The sequence below is a fragment of the Gadus morhua genome, chromosome 11, assembly GCF_902167405.1.
Source record: "Gadus morhua chromosome 11, gadMor3.0, whole genome shotgun sequence".
Classification (NCBI taxonomy): domain Eukaryota; kingdom Metazoa; phylum Chordata; class Actinopteri; order Gadiformes; family Gadidae; genus Gadus; species Gadus morhua.
The window spans coordinates 19,408,315-19,415,814 of record NC_044058.1 but is presented as its reverse complement, the minus strand read 5'-3'; the positions used below and the strand labels follow the sequence as shown (position 1 = coordinate 19,415,814).

The 7,500-nt window shown below is 44.8% G+C and overlaps 1 long non-coding RNA gene across 1 annotated transcript in view; it reads right to left on the bottom strand.

The window, feature by feature from the left end:
• LOC115554006 (uncharacterized) overlaps positions 1–7,500 on the bottom strand; it is a 90,040-nt gene that overhangs the window by 48,926 nt on the left and 33,614 nt on the right. The gene's annotated exons all lie outside the window — the stretch shown is intronic.

Sequence of the window (7,500 nt, the reverse complement as noted above, 5' to 3'; positions counted from 1 at the left end):
CACAGACACACACAACCACACACACAAACCCTGCTGCTGTCAAACCTGCTAAAAAATAATTAATTTGTGTTGAGCCGAACGACATTGTGTTGTGTCGTTCCTTTTTGTTTTAATCACTATTCTTATACTTTAGCTGTCTTGACAGGTGATCTTCGGATGAACAGTGTTGTGCCCCTTTCGAGGTTGACAAATGACATCACACCGCCATATTCAGAGACATTCAAGCATAAACTACCGCACAGCGCACACTACTATTACCACACGGTGAGTCATCGAACACCCTGACTGGGGTGACGACAGGGCTCAGTCGTCGGTCGCTGGCTCACAGCCTCACAGCCTGGCACCGTGGCACGCAGAGAACACGACGCCCCAGGGGAAATCAGGAACACCGTGCTACCATACGGCTGGGCTTTGATTTTAATGATTCATACGAGTAAAAAAGGAACCACACTCGCTGGCATCGTCACTTCGTGAATCATTGAAGGGCCGGCGATGGATACCGCACAAACACACGCACGCATGCATTAAATACCACTCACACACCACACCGTCCTCAACCTTAAACTCACACCAGGCACCGCAACACAATGTGTTTGTTTGAGTCCAGTCACACATTGGCTTAAAAATTGGGATGACAGAAGCTTTTAAATGCGCATGTAGAATAATAGTGTTAGCTTCTGTATTTCAAAACCTATTTTCCAAGCAGGCCCAGATTAGTTTTTCAGTTAGAGTTAGATTCAACGAATCACCATAAATATACATACTGTTATATATGTCCCATCATTTTAATCAAATTGCCCTGGAACACATCCATAATGCTCCCAAAACGTATTATATGGCCGGCCATAAAAGAATGCTTGTTATAAAAAATGTAATTTCCCAGCCTGGTCCAGAGACAGCGTTAATTACTGAGTTTAGCCCCCCCACCCTCGGTAGCTTTGACTGATTGTGGCTGATATAAAAGCTGTGGACGCCTGAGTCACACACAGAGACGCCTGGATGCCGAGGTTCAAACGCAGTGTTCCTCCACCCCGTCACGAGAGACAGCCAGAATCCATCTGTGGGCGACTTAGTTCCCACTAACTACCAACGGTGTGAAATGAAATGACTGGGGTGAAACGGTGAGTCAATGGTGACTTAAAATACTACCGTAGTGTAAAGACTCATAGGTCGTCATTGCTTGGGGGGGCTGGGGGAGGGGACAACTATACAAATGCTGCAGTAAACAGGGATGATACTGACCCTAGAATTGAAGAGTCTACCCATGTAAAGATGTGTCCATTCCAATGGGAATATCAACTGAATAAATGTATTTTATAAATGTATGTTTAAAAAAAAATGTTATTTGTAATCTCCTTATGAAACGCCAACGCATCCAGTCTATATCTGCATGGAAACACAAAGTGAATACATCTTGCTTGTGACTGTGTGAGGGTGGGCAATATATACACACATATGCACAGACACACACACAAATATACACACAGGTTTACCAACTGTACATTGCGAGCGCTTGATTTTAACGGGGGGATGTTACTTGGCTCTGAGGCTTCTGTGAAATCTGCCACCGTTCTGATATAGAGCTACCGTATAGTGCAATAACGCCAACAGAACGTTTACTAGTCTATATACCATATCTATTCCTGTTGAGACTTTGAGGCTGTGTCCACCGCAGTTGCACAGATACCTAAGGAGTAAGAAAACTCTCTTCTCCATGGTGGATTTCCATCTGAAATGGTAGAATCTGTTCCTAATCTAACTCGGACCGGGCGTAGGACAGTCACTGACAGTGTGTTTAACCAGATTTGCATCCTGAAATTAATAAAAAGGAAACCCCCTCAAAATAATTGGCAGGACTGTGGATAATTAGGGCTAGACTTTTGCAGACGATGAAAAGAAAACGGTGCATTACCACAGCCAATCTCTTTGCTTTGTGTTTTGTGTCTGCATGCATAATTTGTATTCCTGATATTTCTTTTTTGAATTTACCCTGGAATGCGCTACACTTATGTCCGTGAGAACTCACAGTGCACCAATGCTCTCATTCCCTGGCCAACTTAATCAGCAATATTGTTTAAAAGGAAACCGTAAAACTGAGTTTATTTAACCACCCGTTTATTATTTGACATATCATATCTGCCGACAAGTGGCATGAAAAACATTTCTCGAATAGTTTCTCCCATATCTGAACACCGTGGGTTTCAAGATAGGAGACTTATAGGGCATAATTGTTTCTGCTGCGTGCAGATGATGTCATATGGCCTTGAGGATTGGGGCATCGGAGCCAACACATAACAAAGATCGCCGGTGAAAAACAGCTGACAATTATGCAGAGATGACATCATGGGACACCATGACAGAATAAACACATGAAATCATTACTAGTTGCTATCTGGTATTTACTATAATATTTAGTCATTAAGGAGACACGTTAATTCAAGGCAATTTACAGCAAATTCAGATGTATGAACTATGAACTATGAAGTCCTCAAGGAGCTGGTGTCAGGGAGGGATTAGGGCGGCCTACTCAAGCATAGACCTACACACAGGCTGTGTCGGACATTGAGAATCAAACCCGGAACCTTTCAGCTTTGAGTCGAACAACAGTAGCCACTGCGCTAGCCATTTCTGTATCCTCCCCCCCCCCCCCCTCCCCCCTCCTATTTTCTCCTCTTAAAGCCTCCCTGCCTTTATTAGCTTTTATTGTGCATGTTTAAACACTGTAAACGTTTTAAAAGGGGCTACACAAATAAAGTTTATACATGATATCCTGCCAGTGGATGCTTACTTCCTGGCAGATATTAAGTACCTGCAGAGGCCTGCAGGGCACTGCTACTTACATCTCTAACCCCCGATCCATCCGTCTCTCCCTCCTCCCCTCTCTCTATCAGCCAGATATGACTGATGCATGCAATACGCAGGTGATGGCATTCATCAAGTCATGGCAGATAAGGGGCGGGGCTTCAGAACGATGACAACGTGTGGTGCTGAGTGATGCTGTCACCAATGATGTCACCATGACGAAGGCTGAGGTCAATTTTAGCAAAAAGGGTGGCTGTCATCCTCTCCTCTCACATGCCACTGTACACACACCTACCCCCACACACACACACCGACACACACACACACACGCACACACAAACACTCCCCTCCGATTTAATCAACACCATGGAAGCAAAAGCCATGTCTGCTGTGGCGTATATCTGCTTAAATCAGTGGCACATGGCAGATGGGCGAGACGCAATAGTGTCAAAGACGTGCAGTAATTCCACCGAAAAAACAGAAGAATGGAGCTGGTACAAGTTCACACAGCCCCCTCCCCCGAGACCAAGGTTTCTATGATCCATCATCAATACGACGCTATTAAAGATCAGCCCCCGCTGCTGATTCCGGCAACCAACCAACTGCTCTGATTTACGAGCCCCGCACGACATAATCAGACCTGCAACACTCACGTCAAGTCAAGAGTTTGGCCTTTGGAGGAGCTATTTTCTTCCTTTCATTTTTTGGTCATCCGTCCCCCAACACAGATGTTAAACGACCAGAAGCGTCTGGTAAAGTGCTTGTTTTGTCACTATCGATATCCCATACCCGCTTGGCTCTAGGTGTTCCCATGTGGATGGAGAGAAAAGGAGCGATCATCCTCCACCTCATCTTGGATCCAAAGGGTCCCATGTTATGGCAGAACCTCTAGGCGGAGACGGCACAGAGCCTGGCCCGTAATCCAAAAACCGCAATGGGCGGGGTCATGGCTGGTGTCCTGTTTCGTTTCAGAGATATTCGACTGGATAAAACTGATTTGCACGTGTGGATAAAGCTTTTAGAGTATTGCCACAGTCGCCGTTCTACATGGTGTTGAATTAAAACCTTAACAGGCGCTGTTTTACAATTGGCTACTGTCGGCCAAGTTTATGTTTGTCAATTACAATTCCAGATGTTCCCCTCTGGCAACATGATTGGTCGATATAAATATGAAGTGTGTGACGGGAAATGCTCCATTCTACCAGATTTGATCAAGTCTGATCTGCTGTCAGACTCTAGACATTAATCTAAAGTTTGATTTGTGAGACTACCCTATACACTACCCACTGAGCCAGTTTTGAACACATCATAGCACTCTAGCGTTTGCCACTCCCCTGAGAATCCCTAAATGACACACATGATTGGTTGTCTATTTCCTTGTTATGTTATCACCTATGAGAATGTGCAGTTTGAGCAGCAGTACAGATCTGTAATGGAGTCAGACTGTGTGGTTCATCAGGATCAGGGATGCATACGACTGTAGAAGTTCAGCTCATGATGAGGTCCAGCATAGACCCCCCTCTGCTGTTTATGTGAATATCTGTCTGACCGTGAGAGAAGAAGGTCAGACATTTTGTTAAAAAGTCTGAAAACTTCATAAGAAATCTCTGATTTATCAAAGGCTAGAAAAAGCTAGCTCCGAACTCGGTAAAGGTCAGGCCTTGGTATTTATGATGCTAGCGGTTTGTTACAATGTCCTTGAAATTGGACAAACAACACAAGGTATTAGTTCCCATAACAGAGTCACAACAGCAGCGAGCCTATTGGTTACCCACCAGCAACAAGGTTTTGTGTCCTTCATCACACTACTCTGGTAAGAGAAAGCACATGGTGAACCTTAGCAATGTAATAACACATCATTGACCAACCCTGGACACCTTTTGAAGGGGTCCTTGGATACGAAGCATGACTCGTTACTCATGACCCAACACAGTTCGGGGCTAAAGTATCTACATAAGTGTACAGAACATTTTCAAGGCATTTGTATTAGACTTATTATTGCTACAGAAGTCAACAGGCATACATGTCGAAGGTCTTGGGTTGGTGCTCTTGGTCTGAGAGAAAATATTTACAGAAAAAACAAACATAATCCCAATTGTGTTACGCTATAGTGCAGAAGTCACCGAGAGTGCAGCCAAAACACGAGCATGAACAAACCCTACATATTCACCTAAGCATCTTATGTTCGGTTCCTTAGTTGTTGCCAAAATTTCTGGTCAATTCCCAAAGTACACCGGTTACACCCTGGTCTTAAAATGCCGCCCCTTCCCTTCCCCCTTCCTCCCCACTCCTTTATTACACTCGAAATTGTATTGAGTGTGGCTGGAGGGGCTTCTCACAGCACAGATCAGCTGACATCACATGTGGCAGAGATTTGAACAGTTAAAACAGCTGGGCTGCATTGTAAAGTACGAACTCAGATCAACTTAGGCATCCACAAATGAGAGAGAGAGAGGGAGCGTGGGAGAGAGGGAGACAGAGAGACGAGAGAGAGAGAAAAAGACAGAGACTAGGGAAAAAAGAGAGAGAGTGAGGGAGACGTGGGAGAAAAGAGAGAGAGAGAGAGACAGATACAGAGAGACAGAGAGAGAGCGAGAGAGAGTGAGAAAGAGGGAGAGAAACTGCAGAGGCAGGCGATAGAGTTAAAGCCAGCAAAAGACAAGAGAGAAAAACAGAAAGAGAGAGAGACAGATTAAGTCAGGGGGGCGTTGGAAAGGGGAAAAAGACTGTACACACAAACACACACCCACACAAACACCACTTACCCCCAAACACCACAAACACACACTCTGACACACACTCACACACACACACACACACACACACACACACACACACACACACACACACACACACACACACACACACACACACACACACACACACACACACATACGCAGACACGCACACGAACACACCACAGGTTTGGAGTGAACCCGGGTCTCTTGGCTAGATGAGAGATCCCATCCTGAGTTGCTCCAGGCCATCTGCAGCTGCTTGCCGCTCCATAAAACCCGGCTCCTAGTTAGCCAATAACGTTCCCATGATTCACATCACCTTCCCCTCACCGTCCAAGGACACAGGAGTCCCCATTGTACACACGCCTTCAGTCCAACCCCCCCCCCTTCTCCAGGCTGATGAAATGCCCCCTTCTATTGTTGCCATCCCTGCTCCAACACCAACAGGGGGGCACCACTCTTGGCCCAAGCCCCAGATATGGAACCAGGCCAGATCCGTTGGAAAACAAGGATTAGAAGAAAATAAAAGGGAAGAAAAAACAAAAAAAGGTGTGTTGCCCGTTTGCAAATGCTTGATGAAAATCATACGTGCCGCCTCTTGCCAAGTGGTCCAGGAATCACCTCCTTTTATTTGATATGTATACTCTGACGGCTGGAATGCCTTTTATGTTGCCCAAACAGGTGATTTCCAGGTAATTGTAGCTAAGAGTTTGCAGCTCTTAAAACAGGTCCACAGAAGACAACGTGTTCCTGTGTATAACACTCTAATTACTGCATTAATGCAGCATGCAGGCCCAGAAAAGGTCACGGATGGAAGCAGCGATCACGCCACCATTTCAACCGGTGAAATCTGTTATGAAAATGTGTTACGTGTATTCATGTATATTATATGCCATTATTTTTTCCCCAGGTATGACTACGATGAGATCCAAACCCTTGGGATGATTTTCATGTTTATCTGGATATTTTAAGGCTGAATGTGTTCCGCTGGGTCTAATTGGATAATCGCTGTACACTCTGTACAGGGCTATTCCTATAATAGCGCATCATTCTAACGGGGAGTTGAGGAATTATATTGTTATAAAAATGCATGTGTTTTTTCCTTTTCTATTCAATGTTGACTCAACAACTAATCAGGTTCTCATCCAAGTACAACGTTGTGGGGAGGGGAAGGAAGTCAGGAGGCAGTGAGGGAGGGGGGGCGAGGGTGAGTACAAGATTAGATTTGACAGCAGGCAGAGAGCAGGATGAGCTCATTGTACTGGCTACAACAACACACCGGGCCAATCATCTGGACGTTTATCAAAGCGTAGAGTACAACATTCAGGGGCCGAAAAAAAAAAAAATAAAGACATGTCAGCAAATAAAAATTATACATTTAATAAATACAATGAACTGAAGAAAAACTACAAAGTGTAAGATCACGCGACGATGAAAGCCCTTTGAAAGACGACCGCTCCTGACTGCTATTATTATTTTAATTTTTCGTTGTGGAGTTGTTGAGTTCAATAAAATGAAAACAAAATAAATCCATGCCTTTAAGGGTTAAGAAATCCAAACCGACAAATAGAGATGGATCTCAGTGCAACCCTCACTGTGAGATGACCTCAGCTCAGAGAGAGAGAGAGAGAGAGAGGGAGGGAGGATGACAGAGCGAGAGAGAGAGAGACCGACCCCTGGGAGGAAGATTGTTTATGAGGGGGATGACATCACCGGGCTTAAAGCAGCCGATGACCTCATGTTGACAAGACACAGTTAGAAAGAGAAGGCAGGAGACTCAGGCAAAGAGTGAGTGCAAAAGGCACCATCATTAAGATAATCAATGGCCTCCATAAAAACGACAAGTACACGTGTCGAGTGATTTCCCCCCCGCAAAAAAATAACCCTACACATTAGTACGTTATATGATGAACGTAGAGCAAAGCCACTTTGTGGTGATGTAATGTAATTTGGTTGAAAT